The 14,038-nt window shown below is 38.3% G+C and overlaps 2 long non-coding RNA genes across 3 annotated transcripts in view; one reads left to right on the top strand and one right to left on the bottom strand.

Annotated features, from left to right (window-relative positions):
* Positions 1–14,038, bottom strand: part of LOC103145330 (uncharacterized) — a 315,073-nt gene that overhangs the window by 124,810 nt on the left and 176,225 nt on the right. The window lies entirely within an intron of this gene.
* On the top strand, positions 14–13,554 carry LOC107837474 (uncharacterized). The gene is made up of 3 exons (XR_001663483.1): positions 14–203; positions 1,150–1,152; positions 13,544–13,554. It is a non-coding gene; the product is annotated as an uncharacterized LOC107837474 (long non-coding RNA).

Here is a 14,038-nt window from a genome sequence, read left to right as displayed (position 1 = left end):
TGGTGTATCAAATACTTATTTCACACAATAAAATGGAAATTAATTATTTAAAAATCATACATTGTATTTTTCTGGATTTTTGTTTTAGATTCCATCACTCACAGTTGAAGAGGACCTATGATAAAAATTACAGTCATCTACAAGCTTTGCAAGTGGGAAAACCTGAAAAATCAACAGTGTATCAAATACTTGTTCTCCCCACTGTATATATATATACCCTGCACAAACATGGAATCATGGAGACAATAATGAGCATCAAGTGTCATTATCAATCGTCCCAAAGCTGCTTTTCATCAGTAATCGGAACATCTGTCACTCATTCTTGCACTCCTCTTTTTACAGTCCTTTATAATAATGTTTAGTAATTGATATATCACACCACAGCAAAAATAACAGTATACAAGTAGAATTTTGGATAAGATTTAATCTTTTTACAAATGGAAATCTAAGAAGCACGAGCTGACAAATGAATGTGCTTTATTTAAATCATTCTATTGACGGACTGGCTGTTTGTTTAGCGTTCCCTCTCTGCTGAATGTCAAACCTGCTGCCCAGCTTCAAGTCTTTAACAGTGACAAACAACTTTTCTTCCAGGGCAATAAAATTCAAATTAGACATGCTGCAGTTTGTAGTGATAACTTGACAAAATGTGGAAAAAGTTCAAGGGCAACACTTGTCTGTCATTCCTCCTTTATGTCAGTATTTTTTCATATAAAATACATTTGTTTGGCGTCTATGGTTTGCTGCTTATTTTGCCTCGACTTTGAAATGCTAACTTAAGAACTTGGTCGCATTTTATTTGTACTGTTTTCATGACAGCATTGTGTCCTTTAGCTGAATTTCTTCTCTCTTTTTATGAGGATGCGAGCTTGGCGTGTCGTCTAAGACAAGGTACGGACAACATGTTAAACCATCTAAAGCCTAAAATACTGCTTGAAGATCAGAAATATACATAGAAGAATATATAAAGATAACGATTAGGGGACATGTTACCACAGAACACCATAAGCTCAAAATTGATTTAATTATGTTAGATTTAGACCCTTAGGATTTTTTTTTTAAACCTGCACCCAGGCCATCACCTGGGAAAGAGTTTAAATGCATATTAATGAGGGAGATAGCGTCATTAGTTCACAAAAGAGGGAGCAGTTAGTGAAAAGTATAAGAACCTCCTGAAAACACGATTGCACAGCATATTAGGCTAAACCCTCACATGATCAAACTTGAATGTTGTGATTGACAAGGCTTTCATCATTGCGCATACAATTCCTTGAGAGATGAAGCAGAAATGCCTGTCCCACAATGCACAGCAGGCCATATATTCACTTACAACCCCTACAGGCAGCAGAGAGCAGCCTTGTTGCCTTTGATCCCTGCAACCAATTGTTTAAGGAAGTTATAGAGTTCCTCGGACCTTTTTGTACCGGTCTAACGTACGCTACACAGCTGGGACGCAAAAACAACTCAACAAGCGTAAATTCACCTGTTTTAAGTGGTTCAGGTCACGCACCTATCTATGACCTCAATGGATGAATGCAGGACACTAAACTATATTTTCTTACTTCTAAATTAAATCATTATATAAGATTGTGCTTATTTCTTCACGTTTAAGTTTGTTTTGTTTTTTTCCCCCCCAAAGCACGAAAGCAATACATTTAATTATATAAAATGGTATCTATAAGCTAGATAAGTACAGTATACATTCCATTCTCATAATTAAAAGAAAAATTATCTCAAGAGTATTTATTCCTTGTCTACGAATGTATTTTCTCTATGGTACTGGGCATTGCTAAGCTACAGCCCTGTTTGTGCTTGATGGCCATTGTGTTCACATCAGACGAGAGCTTTTTTTGTGCCATTGTGGTCAGTGACAGATTGAATGAGAGGGAGTGTTTCCCAGTGCCAAAATGTGTGAGAGACACCTGCTGGGCTGGGCTGCACCGGCCTGCCCTGGTCCACCATTAAAACATGTAGCGTTAAGGACTCCTTTGTTTGCCAGGAGCTGTTTGTGATGACATGTTTTAAGTGTCGACCTCTATGTGATCCGTGCTGTTATGAGAATTGAAAAGTGGCCTTTGCAAAAATGTGATTATACAGGTGCATCAGAAGGAAAAATAGAATATGATTGAAAAGTTAATTCGTTTTTATTAATTAAATTAAAAAAAAAAACTAGAAGTAAAAACCCAACTTCTAGTTCTCAGAAATATACAATAAGCTACAGAACAAAAGGTAATTGAGAGAGAAAGCTGGTTATTCATATAGAGGGCATAATTTTGGAAAGAAATGTTGTGGAAAAAAGTGGACACGGAGAAGTCCACTTCGGGAGGATTCTGAAGAAAAGCCTATGTGAGAGTTTGGGGGAGACTTGCATGCTGTCAGAGTTATTGGAGTCCCCTTACACGTGTATCCAGGATATAGGTTACAATGTTGTTGTTTTTTCATAAATGTGTTACCCTGAGTAAGGGGCGTAACTGTAACCAGGAAATATTGAAACAAGTAATACTTCCCTTGGTATCACCGGGTTTGAGACCCAGCATAAAATACCACAGATAATTTAAGGGGTTCTCTCAAGAAGAGAATGAGACTCAGCAGACCTAACAATGTGAATGAGTTGGAGGTGGATAACAGACCTAACTGGGCTTCATCAACAATTTAGCAGTAATACATAGGGTAACACTTTATTTGAAGGGGTGTGCATAAGACTGACATGACACTGTCAAAAACATGACATAACACCTGCCATGAACATAAAGAAGTCTTTATGAATGTTTATGACAGTTGTCATGAAGTGTCATTAGGTAAATAATGACACTTTTAATGCAAAGTTGCTCTAAAAGTTGCATAAAAGTCCATTAAAAATGGCAACTTTGCATTAAATTATAATTTACAAAATCATGCAAAGCTGGCACTTTTTATGCAACGTTTAGAGCAACTTTGCATTAAAAGTGTCATTATTTACCGAATGACACTTCACGACAACTGTCATAAACATTCATAAAGGCTTATTTATGTTCATGACAGGTGTTATGTCATGTTTATGAGAGTGTCATGTCAGTCTTATGCACACCGGATGCACTGATGCAGGAATGAATGTCAAAAGAGTCTCAAACGGTAGGGCTGTAACAGTATATGTATATGTCCTGAAAATGTATAAAACAGGCCTTTTACTCTGACACACCGGACCAATCCAGGATTGTTTTAAACTTGTACAAGGAAGAATGTTATCCATGTTCCACCACATAAATTAAAATCAACAAACCAAAGCAGCATGTTATCTTTATTTCTTGTTCAGCTAAAGTGATGACAGACAAAGAGAGAGAGAAGAGGAAAGACCCAAACCTTTATGTCGGGCGTTTCTCAACAGCAATAAAGTAAGTCGCTCATTCAACACAGAATTTATTTATGCACTGTAAACAAAGACAAGCTGACTGTAAACACCACTGGTACGAAGAAAAGCCCACTAAAGCGCCAACCTCACTGTCTGCGGGGTTAGTCAGCAACTATGGTACTATTTCAGTAGACGTCTATGCAATGAGAAGGCTTTTCCACCACCTGTGATTCCATTGTGTGTTCACCTACAGCTACAAGTCTACATAATAAAACAACTCCAAAACATTATTTTTCTTTAGCAAATGTTGGCCCATATTTATGTCTATCAGATTCTTCAAATTCACAACATTATTAGTTGACAAAACTAAACCAAATTTCCAGACATTGCTAGATTTGACCTTTTATGTAGTACTTTACATTTACATTTTGGGTATCATGTGGATCAGTGGTAGGACTAGAACTTTTAATGCAGCTTAATGCAACTGGTTGTTTTCTCTTTCATCATGAAAACATACCCAAAATATACTACAGAAAAATGTAGGTGACCGGCTACCTTTGAGTAGCTTTACTCCTCTACACGTCCTGTGCAATTTACTTTTCAACAGACTATCTTATCGGTAAAAACACACATTCACTGGTTTTAAAATATTCATATGTTCTAAGAAGTTGAAATTTTAATTTTCATCAGCTATAAATTACTATCACTGAAGCAAATGGTTAAAATGTGTTCACTATGTTACTCTATTGATGCTACAGTATAAATTAAACTAATTAAATGAGTTAACATTTTAATTAATTTCATTTCATTTAGACCAAGTCTGAATTTTCCAGAAATACGTGTAGTTTCTCTCTAAACTCATTCTAATATTGTCAGCTGCATGTAGATGATTACAGCAGTGAAATGGAATCATCAGGTCCTAAATAAAGATCAAAGTAGTCCTTCATAAAAACTGCAAACATCTGAAGATAATACAGTATTAATCTGCAGTGTTTTGCAATCACAGTTGCCTTTTTTGTGATTTTGTGAAATAATGAAGCATCTATTCCTTGCAGATATTTTTTTTTCCACAATTATTGTGTAACAAAGCGAGTGCACCTATTTGTAGACCAACCAGAAAACTCTGGAGAAATAATTCATAGGGCTGCAGAAGCAGAAACAAGAAGGTTGCTTCTAAAAGCGCCCATCGATTGACATCTTCTCGAATGTTCATTGACAAAAGAGAAACAGAGAGAAAACAAGTACAAGGAAGAGAGAGACAGGGTGGGTAGGGGGCGGGGGGGATCCTGAGAGGGGAAAAAAAAATAAATCCATAATTGCTCTCATCGCCATATGATTTTCTGCAGGCAATTTTCAGGGAGCTCACACTGACCTTTGCCTACTTAATTCTTGTGCAGTAAAGAAACAGAGAGATGATCACTGAGGCACATAATTACACCCTCATCGATACATGGATCTGTGTGATAGGCGATGAATGCAACACTGGGATGAAAACACAACACACATCACCCTCACAGGCGCACGCGCACACTCTGACCTGCTTGGAAGAAAACAAATGCCCACACACACACATATCATCATTGCATTGGCATATATTTCTACTGGGATGCAAAGTCAATGTGAAATGCATTGCAGGTAATGATGATGTGAAGGTTGGAGGCTGTGAGCTGGATGGAGGACCCCATATGGCTCTCTCCGTCCGTGTCATTACCTTGTTACGCCTCTGACTTCCATTCAGAGAGAGAGAGAGAGAGAGGATCACCCAAGACTACGCTACAACTGAAATTGTCTGGGGTCAACAGTGCCATAATTACTTTAAAATGTCAGCCCGCAATAAAATACAACAGTTCATCTGGCAGAAAGCAAATTAGCTTTGACCATGCCGTAATTACCCTTTCCTGCAGAACCATTAGAAGAGATCAAATCTTCACATTCTCTGTTTGAGGAAAGGCCATCAGAGTACACTTCACCTGACAAGGATGCACATTTGCCATTTTGCCAGGGTAATTAATTGTCCTTATAATAGAAATTTTATATTGGACTTCAGAATGTGAAAAAGTGTAATAACCTGCCAGTTTTATCTTAACCATTTGATGACACTCCTTGCCTCCCTTGCTCTCGCACCATTTCCTCTTCCTTCCACGTGACACCAGCTGTTGACCGATACGTCACTCTTCACATACTCTGACAGAGAGAACTTGCTCCAATACATACAGTGCCCCAAAGGATAAATGTTTATGGAATTGATATTTGTGGATAAAATATCAACCAGAGAAATGTTCAAAAAGCTGTTGTATTATCCCAGCAACTGTCTTTTATGCCAATTATTAACTTCACATAGACTAATTTACTTACCTTGAAGCATCATCCATATTCATTTTTCATCTAGCTTGTCTACAGCATTTAATTAACCAGTCATAATGCAACAACTCCAGGCCTTTCATCATCTAGAAGTGGTGAAGAGAAGTTGCCGAAGTTCAAATTGAGCATCAGAATATGAAAGAAAGAGGATTTAGTTGACTTTGGACTTGGTATGGTCGTTCATAGCAGACAGGATGGTTTTTCTGATATTGTTGAATTAGTGGGATGTTCATACATTACTATTTCTTCAATCCTGCAGTACCAACATGGAATCATTTAAATACTGTTGGCTACCTAACACCTCAGTGTTGTTGCTTATTTTCACCCATTAATGACCGCAGTAAACCCATTTTTTGATGACTACATCCAACAAAAAACGCACCATATTATGAAGATTAAATTAGATCCACCACAACCTTTGGAGTGTGGGGACATGGGAAATTTACAACATTGTTGTACAGCAAACAAACCTGAAACAACTGTGCGAGGCTATAACATTGATATTCATCAAAAGACCAAAGGAGGTAGAAATGTTCCTATGCCAGTAAGAATTAAGACAGTTGTTTGATATTTTTATATTGCACCATATTTTAATTGATTGTGGTTCTGTAAAATAATTGTACCTTATTGACTATTTACCTGTAACTAAGCCTAAATAACAGTGTGGGAACTCTTAGATAAAGATAGGACAAGCACATTTTGAAATGGTAGTCGATTATGGAAAATTATTTTAACTTAGTGGTTGTCAAAGAAGATATAAAATTTCCTCCAAAATGTCTCAGAGTCGATGTAAGGTCAAGGCAAGGCGACCTGTGGAAGGTGGCTCTTCATCGACCAAAACTGCAAAGGTAAGAAATTTCAACGGTCAAAATGACCAGCATCTACTTGAGCAATATTTCTATCCTTTATCATTTTACCAATAAACACGTAAAACAGAAGTTCCAGCACTGGAAAAAGGATTATGCGCGGCACAACTAGGTGTGGAGACAAACTGTTAAGGAAAAAAAGTCAATAGGGATGTTGTCTCAGCTACGTGCTGAGTGGCTGAGCTACGACTGATGCTGCTGCTTCTCAATCGGAGTCTCAGCTCAAGAGAGCATTGTAACCTTATCAAATTAGCTTTGGGCCCAGCCTGTCAGCCAGTGCTGCTGGGCTGGCAGCCACCGCCATGATTAGTCATATTGAATTATACATTTGGGGCATGTGCGACACCTTCCACATTAACAGTTCATAGAGCTACACACACTCATACATACACACATTCGGAGTGGCAGACATACTGTAGATATAGACACAAACTCAAACGGTGATGAAAACAAGCACACATTCATGCACGCACACGCACACATGAAACAGAAAGCACACCGTTTCTGTTTTGGAAGAGGGTGATGCGGATGTGCGTAAACAGGATTAGGAAAGACGGTTCCACTGTCACACAGACCTCCAGATTGTAATTTTTATGCCTCTCTGACAGCTTGGCACGGCACTAAGTCACCTAATGTTTGCTCTGACATGAAATACAGACCTGGGCACAGATGAGGTTATCAGTGGGGGGATATAAGTGGGAGGAAACGCGCCTAGTCCTATTGGGAAAGCTGTTTGGCGCTTTTGGCCAGCCGTGGTTGATTGAGGGGGCAGGATGACAGTGGCCAAAGACGGGAAAAAATATTCACCAAAACTGGGTCTGGTGAAATCTACCTAGAAGTGGCTGAAAGATTACAATCCTCTTCATTAAATTTATCTCCTGCGACATAAACTTTTAATACGCGCACCAGCTGTGTGTATGGGACTTCCAGGGCAGCTGAAATGACTGTAACCTGTAATTACTGTTCCAGCACTTGATTAGAATAATCTGATTGCAATTATTCAGTGACTTTAAAATACAAGCCTCGAGCTACAGAACAATAATTCAAGGGCAGTGATTGGGAACGTGTTTCTTTTTTGGCTGTAAAATGACGTTTTAATCGACGCAGAGTGAAAGAGGTTCCCCGCTAAGGAGCCGGCTCCCTTCAATTAAAGCCCATTTATGCAGCGAGGGGGAAGACGTTGCGCTGCGATGTGGAGTTAATCACCGGGCAGACACTTTACGGAGTTCTCACGGATCAGGGAACTAACCCCACTAAACGGGTAAACACGCAGAAATGCAGCGCGCTGGGAGGGCCACCAACAAAACACACACACAATACTTGATTATGATTTCCCTTCAAAAGCTGATTATATGGAGGAACCCAAATTAAATGTTAAAAGAACATTAAATTAACTCTGAAGTAAGTTGATTTTGTTGTTCTGTGGTCATATTTTCTGTTTTACATCTTTTCTATTTAAGCTATAGCTGTTTGTTTTTTGGGGACCTTGATGTGGACACCACCTGAAACACATGGCGGTTTAATAAATTTGGCGTAATAGTACTTCTAGCGCTGATAGATTTTGAACCTCTTCATGCAGCTTGGAAGGTACCAGAAACCTTAACGGTCTCCCCAGAGTTACCACGGACCTCTTGGCTGTTTCCCTGATTAATGCTCACCTGTCGCTGTTGGAGAAGATAAACTATTAGTTTGGTCTTTTGTAGCAGTGCCAAGAATAAAACCAGTGTTAAAATAAAGTCATAATGTTCCACCTGCAGTTTGCCACAAACCTTGTGTGGAGGAAAATACACTGAACACAGCCTGGACATATTTTGGTGGCAGTATCATAAGTTTGGGGAGATTTTCTTCAGCAGGGTCAGGGAAGTTGATTAGAGTTGATTTTTATTTTTTTTATTTTTTTTTAGGTAGCTATACAGGGCGATTCTGGAAGAAGGTTGTAAAATACTTGAGACTTCGTTGTACTTTGCAAAAGAATAACTTAGATGAATGCATTCCCATGGGTTAGACTGGCCCTTCATGGGCTTTCTCATGCTTTCTCATGATGAAATGTGAAAAAGTTCTCAGGGTATGAGTACTTTTGCAGGGTACTGTACGCAATTTATCTTGCATATTTTACAACACTAAAGCTGGATAATTGATATAACAGCCAGCTCCTGCATATCTCATCACTTCAAGGAGTTAGTGGTAGATTAATTAAGAAAGTAATACAACTTGAAGGAGAAGTATTGCCCAGCTGGCACTGATTCCATGGTCAAAGTGAAGGACAAACATGGTGACTGCAATTTTTTCTGGGCTTCTAATTTGCATGACTTTATTCTCTTGCTCTGATTTACCAGAGGAGAGGCGATTTTTGTCCCTGCCTTAGAGGCTGACCCACCCTGGATGATTAACAGAGATGATTAGTCTTTTAACGTGGGCACTCACACAGATTTGTCCATGTCCTTCAGAAGCTGTAGACTGTGTGTGGGGGTACAATGAGCGAACACGTGTCTATATATTCTAATAATGTAATAGGAGGTCACAGGAGCGCTATAGTCAAGGGGATTGTTCAGGATTTTTGAAGTGAGATTATGTCAGAATGTTATAAGCAGGCAATATATTACCTGCAATATATAACTTTCTTGACATCTTAATTTATTATAAATCCAGATTAGTTGCTCCCGAAGGCTAAAGCTAATGGCTAGTGCTGGAGGGCAGGGACTAAAGCAGACTTCTACCCTCTTAAAATAACTTCAGTCTCAAAAATGTATCAGTTTACGAGAACACTATTCAATGACCCTTAAAACAGTAATTACGTCACGGTAGGTTGTTTAAAGAAAACTCAATTACTTCCTTTTTTGAGAACATGTTAAGAGTTATAGGAAGTTCCCCTCCATTTTGGATTGGTTTTGGCTGAGAGACAATGTGTGGTGTAGCTGTCCTCTGGTGCTCAAAAGTTCTGCAGCAGTAAAATGCACCATCATGGGAAGATGCACATCAGAATAGACTGATGAGGTTCACCTGATGGTGCGACGCACAAGAACAGACAACTGGGGAGATCACTGAGAAATATTTTTTTTTCTTCTACATTTATTTGTTTTCTTATGATTATTACTTAGTTTATAAAACTGTTTAGTGCGGTTTTGATCAGAAGTAAGTGGAAAATTGAAACATTTGATGTGTATTTGCTTGATTTTGATGAGGACATTCGGAAAAATGTAACGTTATTGCTTGTTTCATACACGGTGATTGCATGATGTTTTATGATGTAAAGTACTTTGAACTGCCCTACTGCTGAAATGTGCCGTACAAATAAATTTGACTAAATTAGCATCCCGATCCACACTCCATTCCAATAGGTGATGGTAATGGACCAAAATGTCCCTTGCTAACCACCATGAAAAAGAATAATAAGACAAAAAACGAGAAAGAAGATAACCATGGAGAGAATTCACAGTTGCGTGTTCTGGAAGAAAGCCACTTGCAGCTAAAAGTTGTGCCTCTGAGGAAACCCACCATTTTAAAAAATAAAAATGATCTGAAAACCTGTTACTGGGCTGGCTGCTCAGTGAGGCACTGGATGGGCAAACAGATGAGAAGCTGCTTTATGAAGTGCTAAGCAAATGGAGGTCCATGTGAGCCAACTATACCACTGTTTTCCCCTGCCTTCATAAAAAAAAGTCCCTAGAGACACCTTTTTTCAATCTCAAAAGAGTTTTAGCAGGTAATGCTAACTCCATTTTATGACCCTTGTAATGGCTTTTGTGGTCTTTGTTGTGTTGCTAGCTATTTAAAAAGAACTGAAAACGTATGAAATTTTATAAAGTGGAAAATGGGGATTTTATGTGATGTGCCACATGGGCTTCAAATTCAAAGAAATTCTGGTATCTTGCAAAATTAAAAATGATGCAAAAAATAGCGCCCACCTAACCCCAATGGTATTTTGGCTTTTCAGACTGCTTTACATTTTTTGCTCCACAATTAATTTGACCAGAAATGCTTCACATGTCTTTAGAATATATTTCACACTGAAAGATCACAGCTGGCACACTTCTTCCTCCTTCCATTTTTCCTGTAATTAAGCAGGGGTTTGTTTCTTAATAACCGTCCAATGCAAATGTGACAATGGTTTAAAGCAAGGTTCATAAAATATCTGCATAAACTGGTGCAACATTTTAGGAAGACCGTAGAAGTCCTTTGGTTTTGGTCCCTTGAACTTGCTATAAAATAAAGACTTCTGGACCAACTCCTCTGGATTTACTCAAATTTGAGGCATCAGTAGATTTATCTAATGCAGTTAAGATTTTAACTGATTGAAACATTTTAACAGCACCTCATTTCAGTAATTCAAATACAGATTTGATACAATTAAAATCAGATTGATTGTCTATTTCATTTTTTTTTTCTTAAATTGTAGCCGTCATCATCAAGAATCCCGTTTTGAAAAGTGACTGTACATTATTAACAAAGCGTGGTACCAAGGAAGCATTAATCAGTATTACTCTTCCTTAACCTCTACGAGTGGCACAATAGGAGACATGCCCAGCCTAATCAGCCTCATTGTGTTATATCACCTCCACTCTAACTATATCACCGAGAGTTCAAAGGCCTTACGCAACATGTTATTGCTGAAACCATCTTTAATCAGCTGCATTGGTCTTTGTTAGATCATGGAGGTCTAAGTCATAATGAAAACGGCAGCTAGCTCTGATAGCAGCCTAATTGGGAGATAATGAGCCAATAACATCAATGGCTAATGACATACCAAGTCAAAGTCACACCCCCCTCAGGCCACACAGAGGCTCATTCAGCGCTGATGGAGTGCATAGCTGGGAAGTATACACCGTGCCCTGTACAAACAGGCTGTCTTGATGGCTTCATTACGCTAATGAAAGGTTGAGGCTGACACATAAAGATGGTGGTCTAGCTGAAGGAAAAGCAGACACACCTGCTATATAAAACAATGTTTAACAGTACCCTATAGATAGAAAAAAATAAAAATAAATAAAAGATAACCTCACAGCACATGCAGTAACAGTGATAACCAAAGAACACGGATTTATGTATATTTCGTCCAACTTCTTTCAAACAACACATCTGCAAAAACAAACAGAGGAAATGCTTCTTAAATAAAAAAAAAAGTAGCGCAGGAATTTTTGGAGCATTTATTGCTTATGCGTAGTTTGTTTGTCAGCAGACGGGGCGGGTGTTGACAGCTTAAGCGCAGTGCGAGTGTGTGGGCGTGGGCACCGGAAAGTGGGTTGAAGGAGGCTGAACTTTTGTCAGCTTTCAACAATGAGCTAGCGAACAGTACTAACAGTAAACAAGCTTGATGATGCATAATCACATTAAGAGAGACACCAAGCATGGAGGAGCGACCCTGCTAATCCACACCATGCTAGCTCTCTAACCTACACATAATCCTGGAGAGAGGGAGCACAGAGGAGAGGAAGAGGGAGAAGAAAAGGGGAGAGGAGGGCAAAAGGCAGCTCTGGAAGGCAATGACTGTGCGTACGAGCTTTAGGAAAATTAATGAGGCGTTTTAAATATCTACCCTGTTGCAGCTGGGGTTTTTTTTGTGTTTTTTTTATTTTTATTTATTTTTTTTAATGTAGAGGGTTTGGGTTTTGTTCCTAACATAAGAGCTATCATAACCATTCTACGAAATATGTGAAACCGTTAATTATCTGAAATAAAAGCAGACCATAGTAAGGTTTACACATTAGTGTGCATAAAAACCACCAAGAAGGACTCCTAATCCTGTAAACTAAGAATCTTAATTTTTCTGCCATATACACTAAACCGTACAAAATATGTGAATTAGCTGAGACCTAACCATTGAAGTACTCAATTATTTGGTAAATTAGGTAGAAACAATAAAACTTTTACTGCACAACACAGATGTATTGTACTACTATTGCATCCACCTTAGACACAACATATGTATTCAAAAGGGCCTTGATATTGTAGCAGTTTTTACACATCTGTCCCAATTTGGTCTGTAGTTTCATCAGGTTCCTGAACTAGGCAATTTTATGTAACTGGTATTACAGTTCCCAAGTTTAATTACATTTTCTAGGTGTTGTGTATATGTTTTTATATCAGTCACAATTTCTGCAGTTTCATTTTTGTGCAGAAATTGCCCAGATTCGCAATAAGGAATGCAGAATTTATTAAATATTTTCCCAAGAGATAACATCTCTCTCTCTCTCTCTCTCTTTTTTTTAATGGAGACATGGTACAGACAAAAAAAATAATAATATGCAACCTAATTTGTTTCTATACGTCATTAGTGTAAGGGATGGTGCAAACAGTGTTGTTCAATTACAAGAAGAACTGAAAAAACCAGTCACTTCAAAGGCTTTCTCTGTCTTATTTGACTTGGAAGTACAAGTCAGGCGAAGTTTGATTGGTGGATTTTCTCAAATGCGTATGCAGCAGCAGCTGAATCTGAATTGCACATTTATTTATTTTCCCTCTGTGATTGTCCTCAAAGCTTTTAGAGCCAGGAATAAAATCGTAACCACAAAGCCAGAATTTGCTGCATGAACTGCGGATTATATCAGACACCAGGGTGATGAAAAACAGAAAAGTTAGCTTCCTAAAAAGCTTATTTTGCAGAAGGCGCATAGAAGTTGTTGCACGAGGAAAAATGGCTTTGTCTTACGGAGTATCCTGTTGAACTTGCACTAATATCATAAAGCCGCGCTCTCTTCACTGTACTTTCAAAACTTTGCTGAGCTAACTTTTTTCTGCCAACTCCTGTGCAGCTGCGGAAAATTCATCATTATCAGCCAGGGGATCAAAAAATCAGGAGGGGGTGAAAATGACAGATACAGCAAAAGTTAAGAAGGAGGTAGGTGGGTGGAGATGACGTGGGGAGTGAGGATACAGAGAGATTGGAGCCAGACAATGAGCTGTGTTCGAGAGTGTTACTGTATGGTGTGGGTGGGTGGGTGAAGTAGGCATGTGTGGGTGTGATGCAAAGACTTGGACTCTGGGGTTTAAGACCAGCTGAACTCTGGGTAATTTGTATTCCCTTTACTGCCCTCCATGTTCCTCTGATGGTTAAGTTTTTTTGGCAAAGTTCTGCGTCCGTTACACAGTTGTCTTTCTGGCAGCTCAAACTGCACTGCGGCTCTACATTGTACTTTTGGGGGAAATTCTACTGTGTTTTTTTTTTTTTTTTTTCTGTGTAGACCCAATAAAAACAGTTATATTTTTTATGGCCATAGTACTAAAAGACTCATTCTACTACTGAATGCTCTGAATAAAATTAAAAATATGTCCAGGTTTTGAACTGGTCAGTATTATATTTTATAGATCTCATATATAATTGTAGACAATAGAAAATAAGCTTCTGATTACAGTGATTTTAATATTTTTATATTTGTCAAATATTTTACTGGATATACAAAATAAACACAACTGCCTTGGTTAACCTTTTCAGTGATTTCTGAAGTTGTGTATTGTTATAAAAAAAAATTGGCAATTAAAATGTCAA

This window comes from Poecilia formosa, unplaced genomic scaffold, assembly GCF_000485575.1.
Source record: "Poecilia formosa unplaced genomic scaffold, Poecilia_formosa-5.1.2 Scaffold5, whole genome shotgun sequence".
NCBI classification, from domain to species: Eukaryota; Metazoa; Chordata; class Actinopteri; order Cyprinodontiformes; family Poeciliidae; genus Poecilia; species Poecilia formosa.
Note: the sequence above shows the minus strand (reverse complement) of the source record. Positions and strands in the feature narration are given on the sequence as shown.